This window comes from Vombatus ursinus, unplaced genomic scaffold (genome assembly GCF_900497805.2).
Source record: "Vombatus ursinus unplaced genomic scaffold, bare-nosed wombat genome assembly UNPS02015175.1, whole genome shotgun sequence".
NCBI classification, from domain to species: domain Eukaryota; kingdom Metazoa; phylum Chordata; class Mammalia; order Diprotodontia; family Vombatidae; genus Vombatus; species Vombatus ursinus.
The window spans coordinates 20272139-20289134 of NW_020954953.1; the positions used below are offsets into that span (position 1 = coordinate 20272139).

Genomic DNA, 16996 nt, shown 5'->3' on the forward strand with positions numbered 1-16996 from the left:
CACACACACACACACACACACACACACACACACACACACACACACACAATGTCATTCAGTATTGGCTGGGCCAAATGACTTAGAATAAGCAACTGCCCAACTTTCTCTGGAAAAGAGTCAGTAGTGAAAGGAGAAAAATATAAAGTTTCTGCTCCCTGATATTTCTCTCATTTTCATTGTAAGGTCTCTATTTTTATATAGAAAAATCAACAAACATTAATTCTTTAACTGTGGTACTCATTGAACCTGGGCTTCACAATTTCCATTTTTTAGTAACCAAATTAACTACACTAAAATGTTCATTGCTTTTTATGAACTATTGAATAGCCTCCCCTTGTCTTAGGGTGGGCTTTGAGTATTGGGTTAAAGTCCCAGGGCAACCTTTGTGTTTGTTGGGAAATGAATTTCAGTCAATAAAATTTGAAGTTCTTTGAAATTCTGACCCCACACAGATTAAAATGAAGGGAAACAATGAGCTAGGCTTTATTCTTATCTTCTGCCTTAAATAGAAGAACTGACACTTGGAAATTTGTAAATGTGCTTGAGCAAACTTGAAAATCTGGTGAAGCTGACTAATGAACTGCCTTGAATGATGGCAAGTGTTAACATGAAGTCATGGCTTGAAAAAAATGTTATTAAAAATATTACTCTGTCTTTATTTCTATTACTGAACATCCCTCTTCAGTCATGGCTATAACCAGAAATAGATTGCCTTTATCTGTGCCTTTTAGTAGCCAGAGTAGGCATAGTCAACAGCTCAGAGCAAAATTTGGCCTCTGATAGTCGTAATGGTTTGTACCTTGAGTAAAGGTAGTCCTAACTGCTTTTTTTCCCTCTCAGTTTCTACCTCTAACCCACCATAATTCCCTTTCCTCCACAGTTATTCACTCAACAAACATTTATTAATCTCTTACTATGTATAGTATACTGTACAAAGCACTGAGGAAGATAGAAACCTAAAGCCCCTAATATTTATCATGTATTATTTTATATCACAGCTATCCACCATTCCATAATTCCATCATTCTTACTATGGGGCCAGCCCATGTTTTCTCCTTGTCAAATAATTCCTTGATGGCGGTTCTTTACTCCACACTCCTTTCCCCTCATCCTCTCCCAAGAATCTTACTCTTCTTCAGATACTTCCTTCCGAAGTAAAGAAAAAATTAATTGTAAGACAGCTTTTGTTTAAATTGAATAGGCCAATAGTAGTACTTCCCCAAACAAGTATACATCTTAAAATCACATCTGTTCATTTTTACAAGTAGCATACCTATCCCTTCATATGCCCATGGCTTTTACTGCTTCTTCATAATTTCATAAGTTTGGAGATTCTCTTCACCAGTGGAAACTCCTGGAATGGGAATTCCTTCCACCAATACAGATGGAAACCATGTACAATTTGGTATATAAGTCATAGGGAGTTTCCTGAGACAGATAAAGGATGTCATTTTCCCAAGAGTAACACCCCTGGGAAGTGTCATAGCCAGGATTTCCTTTCCTTCCCAGTTTTTCCTTACTCCAAATCCAGCTACTTCTAGGCTAAGGGAAGGTCTTTTATATACTACCCCTCATATTCATTTGTGAAGTTCTTGAAATCCGTGACTAAAAGGCCACGTGACAGTCTGAGCTGGTTTTCCAGTAGTGGTGTTAGTGATCGTAATAATAGTTTTGCTCTGATCCATCCACCCTCTTACCTGGTCCTCCCTTTGATCAAAATGGCAATGCATGACTTATATTTGTCAGCTTAGAACGTATTTTTTAAAAAAAAAGAAAGAAAGAAAAAAAGAACAGCTTCCTCTATTTAAAAAAAATGAGACAGCTAGGTGGTACAGTGGATAGAACACTGGTTCTGGAGTCAGGAGGACCTGAGTTCAAATTTGTTCTTAGACACTTATTAGCTATGTGACCCTGGGCAAGTCACTTAACCCTAATTGCCTAAAAAAACAGAATAAAACCCAAGACTCCCCTTGATTTTACACACACACACACACACACACGCACACGCACACGCACAGAGTTGCCTACCAAAATGTAACCCAAAAAACCCACCAAAATGTAACAAAAAGAAAACCTAAAGTTTATTCCATTTCTTTTAGGACCATTCTGCTTATTTCCCTTACCATTTCACTTTTTGTTTATTTGTTTTGTGAGGGAGAGAGAGAGAAGTGTAGATACCTGGCTATGCAGCTTACATTATTTTGCATGGCTGGGCATATGGCTAGGTTGCAGGTCTTCTCTGATACTACTAAACTTCAGAAAATAAGATTGTGCTTGAGCAAAATCTTAGCAAATTTGTTGTCTACTGTGCAAGTCAAGAAGCAAAACTGAAAAGTTAGGTGTGGGAAGAATGGTTATTCATTCTAATATTGAATTTTAATGTCTTTTACAGTGTACTTAGGCAGTGGCCTGCGATAGGGGCAAACTAGCAGTCCGAGTAATCTCTTGAGCATCTGCCAAAGATTAGACAGCTCCCTGCTTTCAGAGACTTGTGAAGAGGAGTAGGTGGCAGGGGGAAGGGCCCCGATGTCTCAGATTCTGTCACACTCGCTTGAAATGCCTTAAGAACTACTCTTTGTTCTAACCGCACTTTGCTAAGTGGCTTGTTTCAGTGTGTAATTGTTCATTTGCAGAGATAATTTCAGTGTCTCAGACTCCTACTAAGCCTTCGTGCTGCATTCAAGATTGGATTGCAGCCTGCTGGAATTGATGCTCCTTATCCTTCATTCACTATCCTCCTTACCCTGCCCCCCAGAACTGTCTTCCCACCTGTGACCCATTTTGGTGCTGCCATGTTCTTTTGGGGAGACTTTTTTCCCTTCACCTGAATCAATATAAGCATTTCCCTTTCTGCTTCATCTTCCCTCATCTGGAATAAAGGGAATCACCTCGTGAGGTTTCCTTGTACTAAGGCAGATCGTAACCCCTGTTAGAGAAATGGTGATTGGACTCCTAAAATTCAGAGAGATTGATTATAAGGCCATATTCAAGGACTCTCCGTTCTACCATCCTCACCCCCACCCCCACTCCCACCCCCACCATTATTTAGAGAAAGTTGTTCTGAATAAAATTAAAGCATCAGATTGTGAGCTCCTTGAGGGTAATGACTATCTTTTGTCTCTTTTTTTATCTCCAGCACATAGCACAGTGCCTAGTACATAGTAGGTCCTTGTTATTGTTTGGAAGAGTCTGATTCTTTGTGATCCCATTTGGAGTTTTCTTGGCAACGATACTGGAGTGATTTGCCATTTCCTTCTCCAACTCATTTCACAGATGAGGGAACTACGGCAAACCTGGGTTAAGTGACTTGCCCAGGGTCACAGTAAATGTCTGAAGCCAGATTTCCTGACTTCAGATCTGACTCTCAATCCACTGGGGCCCCTAAGGAAGTGCTTAAAAATATTTATTGACTGACTGATGAACTGTTGACTGACATGCTCAATTGTTGAAGTAGAGGCTACTAGGTACTTTTTCATTGAAAGAATCTGACCCCATCTGTGTTTCTGGTTCTTTTAGGCTGGCAGGTGCTGGTGATTCTTTACATTGTGATGCACCAATGTCAGCAAATGGTAATGACCTTGAGTGCCACAGTCATGATTTGTCATGTGACTTTGGCCTCAAATTTTTCCACCTTGGTACAGAGTAGCTATGTGAGTCTTAATGCTCAAAAAGAGTTTTGATGATGGCATCAGAAGTGTTAGAGGTGTATTTTTCATTATGATATAACCTTATTAATTTAATTAATTAATAAAACTTTATTAATTCAGACCTCACTTTTAGAATTTGTGATCATGCAGACAGGAGCTGAAATTTATTTTTCTGTTATAAACCCTTTATTTATAGCCAGTGTAAATGAACAGTCCAAATAAGACTGAAGAGGAGATGTTTCAGGTAATTAGGGCAAGGAGGGAGAAAACTTTAGAACTCAAAACTTTAAAAAAAAAATGTAATTTGGGGAAATTATTAAAAATAATAATAATAAATTTTTTTAATGCCCTAAAGCTACCTAAGATTCCCCTTGGGCTTTCCCCTTTCTCTCACTATCCATAGCTAATCAGCTACCAAGTTTTGTCTGTGTTACTCTTCTAACATCTCCAGTGCCCTTCTCTGTATTCATATGGTCACCTTTCTGATTCAGACCCTCATCATTTTTCATCTGTAAACTTGGTACTCTATTTTCTGCCTTCATTTTTTAAAATAGGTTTTCCTTATTGCCTGAAAAGAACTTTTTTTTTTTGTAAACATCTCTGCCTCTTAAAATACCTAGTCCATTTTAAGGCCAAACTCATATGCTACCTTCTATGGGAAACCTTTCCTTGCTTCCTTAGGAAAGACTTCCCCCTTATCCTCAAGTTATAACTTACATAGTTACTTACTTTGCATTTATATTTCATTCTGTTTTTATTTGGTCTTTGTATCCCCAATGCCAAGCTCAGTGCCTTGCACATAGTAGGCCCTTCACAAATGCTTGTTGGACTGATTTGGAGTCTGACCTGAACTATCCCGTTTTTTCAGGGTGGTGGTTGGGTGGTAGTTCTTTGGATGGTCTATGAGTGACGTACCAGGTCTCCAATTTGCTTTCCCTTTCACCTTGAATCAGTTTTCTCAATGATTTCTACTGATTCAAAAGGAAAAAAAAATATCTCTGGCCTTTCTTGTTTAGAGGGAATATTTCTAAGTTTGGAGATCCAAGTGGGTGGAGAAGAAATTTTCTGGGAAATTCCAAACAACCTAATTCCCTGCCCAAGCTGTTTGAGGACCTAGTGGCATTTGGCCCAGCCAGCATACTTACTCTATTCAATGAGGTTTTTGAAGGGGCTGAGGTTAGGAAATAGTGTGGGTCCAAGAGATGCCAGAAATACCTTAAGCAAAACATACAGGCCAATAAGGAAGAATTAAAGATGGAATTTAAGAAGTGACACACTAATTTTGTAGGTAATATAACTTAATTGCTCTGCCAAAGTCCTTCTCTAAGGCTGTGTAATAGAGATAACCCTCAGTCCTTAAAGACTGTGCCGCTGAAATACAAGTGCTGACAGATCATGTCAAGGTGGGAAGGCTTCAAAAGTGGGCATGGCTGTGCACTGTCATTTGTCATTCAAGGATCAGTCTAGCTAAGTTCCAAGAGCATTATCCTCAGCAGGTGGGCCACCCAGTGCGGATTTTTTTTTTTTGGTCCACTATATGTCATAAAACTATCTACATGAAGGGATGATATGCATTCTACATTGTTGAAAAGAGGCCTCATACTAATGGGATAGCAGATCCTTAAAATATTATTTTAAGTGATTCATATGGAGTTTACTGATGGCTGAGGCAGAATGTGCAATGGAACCTTCACAAAAATGAAAGCTGACATCTCAGAATGTTAAAATTCCTGATTGTCATTTAAAAATATATAACTCAGGGAGAGCCAGAAAATAGAAGTCCTAACTCAAATTCATGATATATTTGGGAAATAACCACAGGGCTTTTGAAAAGTCCAGTTTTTAGATGGGAGTATGGAAGGTTGTAGCTTTTTTTTTGTTTTGTTTTGTTTTTGTTTTTAGATTTGGTCATGAAGGATATATGCATATATACATATATGTTTTCAGGTATGTGTGTATACCTATGTGGTCCAGAAATTTTTATTGTAATCACTTCTAATCCTCCTTACTTTTAAATTTAAAACCATAGGAATACATGTATTGAAATTAAAGACAGTTGTTGGTACTGGCCTACTTGCTTTTTTTTTTTTTTTTTTTTTTTTTAGGAAAATTTACCATGTAATGACTGGGGATGGAAAGTTATGGTTATAAAAATATTATAATTAGTTTTATTGAAGCAGCTTCTATCTTTTAAAGGGCACCTTTTACTGATTTGCCTTTCTTATCTTCCAAATAGCCTCATGAGGTGGATAGGCAAGAAATAATATTTTTCTTACTCATACAGGAGGGGGAATAAAGGCACAAAGAGAGTATTCATTTTGATAAGATTGCAGAATAAGTTGGTACTGGAGCTGAGAATAAAAATGAGAATTCTTAAGTCCATTTATTTACATTTTTGGAATTGGATGGTTTCTCCTGAAAATTGGATCTTATTTTTCATTCATCTATTGTATATCTACATAAGCATGCCTCAGGATAAATATGTGTGTGTGTGTGTGTGTGTGTGTGTGTATAGTTTTGTAATTATATCTGTAGAAAGATGATGGAACCCATTTAAACAATTACAACACCTCATTTTGAACAAATGTTTCCCCCTTCTATCAATTTTCATGTGTTTAAAAAAACTAATGAATCAGCAAAATGATGAAATAAAGTAGGGGTTAGCAAGTTTTTGTATTGCCCATGAGCTAAGAATTCATTTTGCATTTTTTAAAAACTTTGGTTAACTTAGCTCAGGCAGTACAAAAACAGATGGCTGACTGGATTTGACTTGAAATCTGTAATTTGCTGACCTCTGGCATAAAATCGCAGCGTAAATACTTGCCACCAAAGAATAGAAATCTATTGTAATAACTGTTAGTATTATCATTATCATCAACGATAACAATTAGCATTTATTAAGTGTCTGCTATGTGCTAGGCACTGTCCTAAGTGCTGGGAATACAAAGAAATGCAAAAACATGGTCCCTGCCCCTAAGGAACTCACTTTCTAATGGGAGATGCAATATGCAAACAACTACATATACCGAAGATATATTCAGTATAAATGGATAATCTTAGGGGGAAGGCACTAGTCATCTATGGAGGGTGTTGGAGGAAAGGCCTCTTGCACTATGTGAAGTTTGAGAATGTAGAATTTTGACTGATGATGAAAGATCTATGATGAGGAAAAAGGTCAAATAAAATTATTGTAAGGAGAAGTTTATGGGCACATTAGGAGGAGGACTAAAGATTTTTAAAATGTAGAAAATAAAGGGACCATAGAGTACAAGATTATGGTAATTATAACTAATGAAAAATGTGTTGGGTTTTTATATACAAAATATTTTGTATTGGTGCCATTTCTAATCTTCCAGGATAGGAAGGGTTCCTCAACTCTCCCTATGCTCTAACAAATACTGAATAAATTATCTTTCCTCTGTGTCCTATGAACAAACTCACTTGTTGATCATTATCCTGTTTCATTTACCCCAGGCCATCACTATTCTCAATTTCTTCAATACTTTAACTCCTCTCCTTTTTTTTCAAATGTTAAGGCAGAGACTTTCCATGCAGTCTAATTTCATATCTATAATTGGCCTCAAATTCTCTTTCTAGTATCCCCTGGCTTACTTCCTTTTTGAATAGAGAACATAGTTGAAGCCAGCAAATGAAAACAACAAAAGGGAGAAGAGATGAGGACAAATGATGGAAGTGCAACACTTTGTAGAATACTCCCAAGAAGAAGACCTAGTGAAAGAAATAGAGAAATAGTGTCTAATGTAGCATTTCAGGATGCTGTGGAAAGGAGAGGTATCCAAAAGAAGGGGAGGAGAGGCAACTAGATGGCACAGTGGATAGAGCACCGGCCCTGGAGTCGGAAGGATCTGAGTTCAAATCTGGCCTCAGACACATAACACTTAACTAGCTATGTGACCCTGGGCAAGTCACTTAACCCCATTGCCTAGCCAAGAGAAAAAATAAAAAAGGTTCTAGCCCAAAAGAAGGGGAGGATCAAAAACAGCTACTTATTTTGCCATTTAGGAAATTGTTGGTGACCTTCAAAGAGCATTGTTTCAATAACCATGAAAACAGAATCTTTAAAATGAGGAGCCCTAACAAAGACTCAATCAGTTATTCAATAATCATGTATTAAGCACCTAAATGGCAACATAATATTCTGAATGAAGGGTCAACGTTGGAGATCAATGGACAACAACCAGCCAACCAGCCAGCCAACCATTCTATGACCTTGTGAATAAATCTTTGGTCCTCTCTACTTGTCTAACAAAGGCCAGGAGCCTAAGAGTTCTGGAAGGTTGTTAGTCTGTGAAATGGCGGAAAAGATGGAATGAAATGTTCCATTAATAATAGGAGAACTAAAAGCCAGATGCACAGTCACATAAGTTCAGTAAATAAATAGAAACTGAAAATCATAGAAATATTTTAATGACTCCCTGGAATACCACTATCGTATTACTTTAACTGGGATCTCTGGGGCACAAGTTGGAGAAGAAAAAATAACTCTCTTTAATCAATCAGTAGATATTTTAGAAGGCAAATTAAGTTGGATCCTCACCCCACCCCCCTCAAAGATGTGTTTACATGAAAGGGGAACACAATAGTAATCTGATGACAATCCGTGTGTGCAGTGTTGGTGTGGGAGAGGGGAAGTTAGAATTTTTTTTTTCCAGGAGAAAAATCTCCTTGGAAGAATTTAATAGCGAAAAAAAAAGCAAGCATTTTGGTGCCTGGGCAGTAGGAGGTGTATTTTCCAACAATGGGAGTGGTGGGAAAGGGAGCTTGTCATTGAAAGGAAACAAAAGGGGGCAGCTCGGTGGCACAGTGGAGAGAGCACTGGCCCTGGAGTCGGGAGGACCTGAGTTCAAATTTGGCCTCAGACCAAACACTTGACACTTAGTAGCTGTGTGACCCTGGGCAAGTCATTTAACCCCAACTGCCAAAAAAAAAAAAAAGAAAAAAAAGAAAGGAAACAAAAGGGATTGCATTGATTACAAAGGAGATTTGCCATGAGGGGAAAGAAACTGGGAAAAGGTAACAGGTCTGCAGGATGAGCAGAGTAGAATATAAGAAGGCTTGAGCAGTTTCAGAGTAATGAATAAGATTGAAAGGAAAGCCAAAAAAGAAATTGGGATTTATTGTGACTCAAGAGCAGACTTCATGGGAAGGATTTCAAGAAGCAAGTGTAAAAAGCAGTTAGAAACTGTGTAAGGATTTCCTCAGGGAAGAACTTTCCGAATTGATTGGAGAATATCTTCACACAATTTGTTTCAATAATTCACTTTCCATATAGTGCCTAGACCTGGGGTCTGATTTAGACCAGAAGCACTTGCTAAGCAACACCGACTTCTGTGCCCATATGGCCTTATGTACCTTCTGGGCATTATCCTAAGACCCTACAAAATCTGTGTTCGCTAGCCTTGTTCTGGTGCTATTATGAGGTTGTCATCTTGACAGTCCTGTTAGTGGAACTTTTGTATTAAGTCCCATGGATGAATTTCAAGGTGGACCCCTCAGCCCTACCTCACTCCAATACCTTCTACCGATTCCATTCTGTAGCACAGAGATCAGCATTTGAGGTCATGTGATAGAGTAGAAAGACTGGATACATACAACATGACATAATAGATTTGCAGTCAGAGGACCTGGGTTCAGATCTCACCTCTGTAACTTACTTCCTATGTTGTTCTAAGCAAGTCATTTCACTCGAGGCCCCATTCTCTGGGCCTCATTTTCTTTATCTATAAAATGAGGGGTTTGGACTAGCCCAAGGCTCCTTAAACTTTTTCCACTCGCGATCCCATTTCACATTTTGGCAGTGTTCATTGGCATTGCCTGGCATGATGGCATACGCATTTCAAAGATCAGAACCAAGGCAGCAGTGAAGTTCAAGATGCAGCGTGGGCAAGCGCGGCCAGAAATACCTCGGATTCATCACATGTTTGATTTGTAATGAATTTTTGGTCATTGTGTGTTCAGAAACCTTTTACTCTTGCCAAATTTTTCATGACCCTATGTGGAGTCATGATCCACAGTTTAAGAAGCGCTGGACTAGATGACCTCTGAACTCTATGATCCTATGAGCATTTTTTTTTTGAGTGTGTGAGGAGCTAATTTTGCCGCCCAGCAATCCTTGAAATTTCTGGACTGAGTGAGAAGAAGATTGGATTGAATGACAGCCCATGAGAACACACAATGCCAGACACAATATCACAATTAATCAACCAATAAGCATTTAATAAATACCTACTACACATCAGGCATTGTAATAGACACTGAGGATACAAAGAGAAGAGTGAAACAGCCCCTGCCCTCAAAGAGCTTACAGTCTAGTTGGGGGAGACAATACATACCCCAATAGATACATAAAAATAAATATAAATAAATATGATATAATATGTAATATATTAATTAACATGAATTATTTATTATTAGTATATTAATTACTACATAAATAAATCTAATATGATAATATAATACATACATATAATGATTTTGAAAAACAAATATAGTGATTTTGAAAGGAAAGTTTGAAAATGGGTGGGAAGGGGAAATCAAGAAAGGCTTCACATAGAAACTATTGTATAAGCTGAGCCTTGAAGTAAACCAGGATTTTTGAGAGATGAAGTTGGGGTGAAATTGCATTCCAGTCAAAGGAAACAACCCACACAGAGACATGGAGAAGGCAAGTGAAGTATTGTGTCTGAAGAACAGTTTTGTTGGACCTTAGAGTTTGTGGAGAAGAATAACGTGCAATAAAGCTGGAAAGGTAGGCTGGAACCAGGTTGTGAAAGGCCTTGAATGATAAACAAAGGAGTTTGTATCTTTCATTCAAGAGGTAATTGTTGTTGCTGTTCAATTGTTTTCCAGATGTGTCTGACTCTTTGCGATCCCATTCGGAGTTTTCTTGGCAAAGACACTGGAGTGGTTTGCCATTTCCTTCTCCAGCTCATTTTACAGATGAGGAAACTGAGGCAAATAGGGTTGGTGACTTACCCAGGTCACACAGCTAAATGTGTCTGAGGTCAGATTTGAACTCAGGAAGATGAGTCTTCCTGACTTCAAGCCCAGCACTCTATCTCCTAGCTGCCCCCTTAAAAGATAATAAGGATTAGGTTCTCTGTGAATTTTTATAGTATTTGTTCAATGTTGAGATGTGCCCTCTCTTCCCACCCTCTCCTTCTCTATGATCAACAAATTCATGCTTCAGTAATAAGTTGCATATTATAGCAAAGCCTTGTCTAACCCAAGTGATTAGGGAATGGAGTATTTTGTTTCAGAGTTTGTTACTGAAAAACTTTCTGAAGTGTGTTAGTATGTTTTTCCACCCTGAGTAATAAGTACATTAGACAGAACATAACCTTTATTTGATGAATGAGGACCCTGCCTTACTCTAGCATCATTATTCTGTACTTTAATAGGATTGTGCAGCATTATAAATAGAAAGGGCTGGTAGGTGGCCCAGTGAATAGAGCTCCAGGTCTGAAGTCAGAAAATTTCATCTTCCTGAGTTCAAATCTGGCCTCAGACCCTTACTGTATGACCCTGATCAAGTCACTTAATCCTGTTTGCCTTAGTTCCTCACCTGAAAAATGAGCTGGAGAAGGAAACGGCAAACCATTCTAGTATCTCTGCCAAGAAAACCCCAAATAGAGTCACAGAGAATCAGACACGAGACTGAAACTGCTTAACAACAATAATAATAAATATAAAACATTAATACTACTACTACTAATAATAACAATTAATATTAATCTGTGTCAGACCCAGGCCATACTAACAGAATAATCCTCCTGTTATGCACACCTCCCACCCCATATAGTTAGTTGAGGTTTTACTGTTTATCTCAATTAGGACTTTGAAGCTAGAAGAAATACTAGTGATTACTTTGTCTCATATGTTAATTTTATAGATCAGCAAATTGTGGCCCAGGGAGGTTAAATAACTCCCTGTGGCCACCCAGTGATAGAACTGGGACAAGTCCACTGACTTAAAATCTAATGCATTTTTTCAATTTGTTATTCATTCAACAAGCATTTATTAAAGGCAATGTACTCTGGTAGGTGCTAAAGGAAATAGAAGGACAAGTAAGTCATGTCCCTACTCTCCCCACCCACCCCCACCCCCTGCGAAGGAGTTGACAATCTAGTAAACTCTACCCCTCAGTTGTGGGATAATGTATGTATTTTACTTCCCACTAGACTTTAAGTTCCAGGATCAAACCTGTCCCTTGAGCTCCCCTTGATGGGAAGGAGTTGTCTCAAAAGTCCCTGATCAAGTATACAGCTCTGTTAAACCAAATAGCACAAAATTATCACAGATCACATCCCAACTGGTCCCTACCACTTGTGCCCTAGACCCTGAGGCAGCATCACAGCACAGTGAATGCCAAATGACCGAGACACCCTTAAGGAAATGCACACAGCATATGATTGAATGATGCCCTCCCTGGAACAAGTGGCACCCCAAGAGGACACACCAACACACACCTTCCAAAGGAGATAGCACACCCAATTCACTTAAACAAACACTTGTTAAGTGTTTATTCTGTAAAGATTCTGTGCTAGGTGCTGGAAATACAAAAAGAAAAATGAAGGAGTTTACATTTCACTGGGAGGATGTAGCATATACATCAGTGTGTCAAGGGTCTGTGATTATGTCTGAAGGTAAGCTCCTTCCACCTGATGGTAATTTGTTTATACTCATACCAAGCCAAGGACACATAGGAAAAAGAGGTTCATGCTGGATACAAAACAATTTTGAAGGTCCCGAAAGAGCATTTCTCAATTTTTTTTAAAAACAGGAGAGGATAGCAAAGGTTTGGGGGGAAAACACTCAAACTTTATGGGTTTTTTTTTTGAAAGCACCTGAGAAAATATATCTGCCATATTTCAACTTTCCTTTATGTTCAAAGACTAATCTACTCATGTACTGGGAGGATATCCTTTGATGAAAGTGTAAGATAGGAACAGGCAGGTTTTCACAAATGATAGTCTACATAAGTTATATAATTGGCAACAGATGTTAAAAAAAAAAGATGAGAATCCACTATTTATTATTAGTCAATTGCAAAAACAAAACAAAACAAAAACCATTTTCTTCATTAGGACAAAAGGTTCTCCAACAAGATGTCTCCCGTGCACTTGCTAAAATCATACATAATTTCTTGGAATATGTAACAAGACCCTCTAGTTATTAAAGTCAAGTGAGGCACAGAGTAGGGAGATTTAGGCTCATCAAATGCGTTTGCTACTATCGTAGAGAATGTCCAACAGAGAGTCCAAATAGAAGTCTTCTTTATACAGGAGAAGGTGAGGTTTTGAAGATGTTTGCATGCCAATGACATTTTGTTGATTTCATCCAGCCTTGGAACATGGTATCACATCCTAAATCAGATCCATAATTACTCAGCAAAGCTTGGCCTGATTAGCATGTCCTGATATCAGTACATGTATCTTGGATAGATGCTGATTGTGGACAATTAGATGGACCCAGAATTCAATAGGAGAAGAGAAGGAAAAATTGCTCTTCAGAAATTATATCAAGCCCTTAATGACTCTAAACAATGGAATACCACGTTCTCTGAAGAATTAAAGTTTGGGGTCACTTAGAGCACAATGGAGAGATCCAAGGTAGGCATATACCCTTCAACCCATTACCAGTGAGGAATTGTACAGGAGAAACAACGTAAAGGACTTTATCAGAGAAATGTGTGCCTAGGGAAGGAGGCAGAACTTTTTGTAGTAGTAAAGAATGGGAAACAAATAATATGCCCATCAGTTCGGAAATGGATAAACAGATTCATGGCTCTTGAATGTAATAGTATATTACTGTACCATAAGAAACAATGGGTTTGATGAGTACAGAGAGAAATGGGAAGACTCAAATGAAGTGATGCAGAAAGAGAAAAAGAATACACACCAATGTAAATAGGAAAAACCAAACGTACAATTGTTCACTGTGTCAACATAATAACCCAACTTAGATCCAATTTAAACTTAGAAGAGAATCTGAGACTAGTAGTGCAAATAACTGATATTCCAGAAATTTTATCACAGTTTTAAGATTAAGCTGAAACTGGGACATTTTGTACTGGCAAGCATAGCTGAGACATTGGTGGTTTGGGCCTTTTTTTCCTTTCTTTTTTAATTCTTTTTTTTTTTAAATAAATGATGGTTTACTGGATAGGGAAGGATAAAGGATGTATTTAGAAATGATGGTGATGTAAAAACAATAAAAATAAAATTTTTTTAAAAAAAATTTTGTGGTTATCAGAGGTCAGGAACAATATACATCAGAAATCTGTGTCTTCTGGAAGAATTTGTAAGGGCAAATAAGTTAATAGCTAGCATTTATATAGCACTTTAAGGTTTGCAAAATGCTTTGCAAATATGGTCTCATTTGATCCTCACAACAACCCTGGAAGATATGTGTTATTATTCCCACTTTACAGATGAGGAAACTGAGGCAGACAGTGGTTAAGTGACTTGCCCAGGGTCACATAACTCATAAGTATCTGAGGCTAGATTTGAACTCAAGAACACAATTACAAAACACTCTTCACACAAATAAAGACAGATATAAACAATTAGAGAAATATTAATTGCTCATAGGTAGGCTGAGCCAATATAAAAACAATGACGATTCTACCTCAGTTGATTTACTTATTTACAGTTCAATACCAAACAAACTGCCAAAGAATTATTTTATAGAGCTGGAAAAAGTAATAACAAAATTCATCTGGAAAACAAAAGGTCAAGAATATCAAGGAAAAACATACAAAACACTTCACACAAATGAAAACATATAAATAATTGGAAGAAATACTAATTGTTCATGGCTAGACTGAGCCAATGTAATAAAGGTAACAGTGGGCCAGCTAGGTGGTGCAGTGGATAGAGCACCGGCCCTGGAGTCAGGAGGACCTGAGTTCAAATTTGATTTCTGACCAGATACTTGACACCTACTAGCTGTGTGACCCTGGGCAAGTTACTTAACCCCAATTGCCTTGCAAAAAAAAAAAAAAAAGACAACAATGCTGCCTAAATTAATATACTTATTCAGTGTCATACCAATCACATTATCAAAGAATTACTTTTTAGAGCTAGAAAAAAATTGTAAGATTCAACTGGAGGAATAAAAGGTCAAGAATATCAAGGTAAATCAATGAAAAAAAAAAACTGTGAAGGAAGGGGAACTAGCAGTACCAGATCTCAAACTTTACTGTGTCTAATCATCAAAACAGTTTGATACTGGACAAGAAATACATTGATCAGTGGAACAGATCAGGTATGCAATATATAGAGGCAAATGAGCACAGTAACCTAGTCTTTGTTAAACCCAAAATCCCAGATTTTAGGTCAAGAATTCACTATTTGACAAAAACTGCTGGGCAAACTAGAAAGCAGTCTGATCAAAACTAGGCATAGATCAACATCTCACACCATATACCAAGATAAGTTCAAAATGAGTACATGATTTATATGTAAAAGGTAATATCAGCAAATTAGTACATCAGGGAGAAATTAACTCTCAAATCTATGTATAGGGGTTCATGACCTGGCGAGACAGAGAGGTTCACAGGAAATGAAATGGACAATTTTGATTACATAAAATCAAAAAAGTTTTTTTGCACAAAAATTAGAAGAAAAACAGGAAACTAGGAAAAATACTTTGCTGCAAGTTTCTCTAATAAAGGTCTCATTTCTGAAATATAGGGAACTGGGTCAACTTTACAAGAATAAGAGCCATTCCTCAATTGATATATTGTCAAAAGATGTGAACAGGCAGTTTTCAGAAAAAGATATCCAGGCTATCGATAACCATATGAAAAAGAATACTCAAAATCGCCAATAATTAGAGAAATGCAAATTAAAGCAATGCTGAGGACCACTTTACACCCATCAGATTGGCCAAAGATGGAAAACAACAAATGCTGGAGTAGATAAAGGAAAATAGGAATGGTAATGCACTTTTGATGGAGCAAGGAATTGGTCTAACAATTCTAGAAAGCAATTTAGAACTATTCTCAAAAATTTGTTAAACTGTAGGTGTCCTTTGACCCAGTGATCTGCTATTAGGTTCACACCCTAAAAGAGATCAAGAAAAAGAAAAAGGGTTCAAATGTACAAAAAATGTTTATAGCAGATCTTATTGTGGTAGCAAAGAATCGGAAACTGGAAATGCCCATCGATTGGGGAATAGCTGAACATGTTATAGTGTGCAAATGCTATGGAGTGCTATTGTGCTCTAAGAAATGATAAAGGGGATGGTTCCAGAAAAATAAAAACAAAGAAAAAACTCTAGAAACTGATGAAAAATTAAGTGAACAGAACCAGAACAATTTATACAGTAACTGCAGTACCTTAAAGACAGTCAACTTTGAAAGACTTAGTAACTCTGATCAACACAAGACCAATCATAATTCTAAAGGATTCATGATGAAATATGCTGTCTACCTTCAGAAAGAGAACTGATGGACTCAGTATAAACTCAAGCATGTTTTGTTACACTTCTTCCTTCTTTCCTTTTTTCCCAACATGACTAATAAGGAAATTTGTTTTTCATGTCTATATGTATATGTAAAGGGTTTTATTTTTCTTGCCTTCTCAATGGATAGCAGAAGGTGAAAGGACAGGGAAAGAATTTGGAACTGAAAATAAAAATGAATTTTTTAAAAAGTATGATATAATTTGACAAACTATAGACCAGTGAGTTTGGCATTGATTTCTAACAAATATTTAGAACAGATTGGTGAATGGAGAGTTTGTGAGCATTTACAAGTGAAAAGAAGTAATGCGTAAGAGCCAACATGGGCTCACTAAGAATAAATGTCAAATAATTTAATTTCATATTAATGGAGTTACTAGACTATTACACAATGGTGATTTATAGTCAAATGGATGGCCATTTTCAAAGAATATTGATTAATGCACAATGTCATCGTATAGGGCGGTGTCTAGTGGTGTGCTCTGTGGTTAGAGGGATTTTTGGTTTTTGTTGTTTGTTTTTTTGGGGGGGGAGTCATCTAAATCTATAATTCATAGATAGAACTATTCCATAGACAGATAATTCACAGATAGAACATTTCAAGTGAAAAAATTTCTTATAGCAACTCAGATTTCAACTGCTCTGATATATATAGTTTTAGAGTTGTCTTAGTTTCAGTGTGTGTGTTTTTTTTTTTAAGGCAGTTGGGGTTAAGTGACTTGCCCAGGGTCACACAGCTAGTAAGTGTCAAGTATTTGGTTTGAGGCTGCATTTGAACTCAGGTTCTCCAGACTCTAGGGCCAGTATTCTATCCACTGCGCCACCTAGCTGCCCCTAGTTTCAGTTTTAAGATGGAATTT

At 37.4% G+C, this 16996-nt stretch overlaps 1 protein-coding gene across 4 annotated transcripts in view; it reads left to right on the top strand.

The window, feature by feature from the left end:
* Positions 1-16996, top strand: part of LOC114031455 (probable palmitoyltransferase ZDHHC14) — a 326338-nt gene that overhangs the window by 197226 nt on the left and 112116 nt on the right. The gene's annotated exons all lie outside the window — the stretch shown is intronic.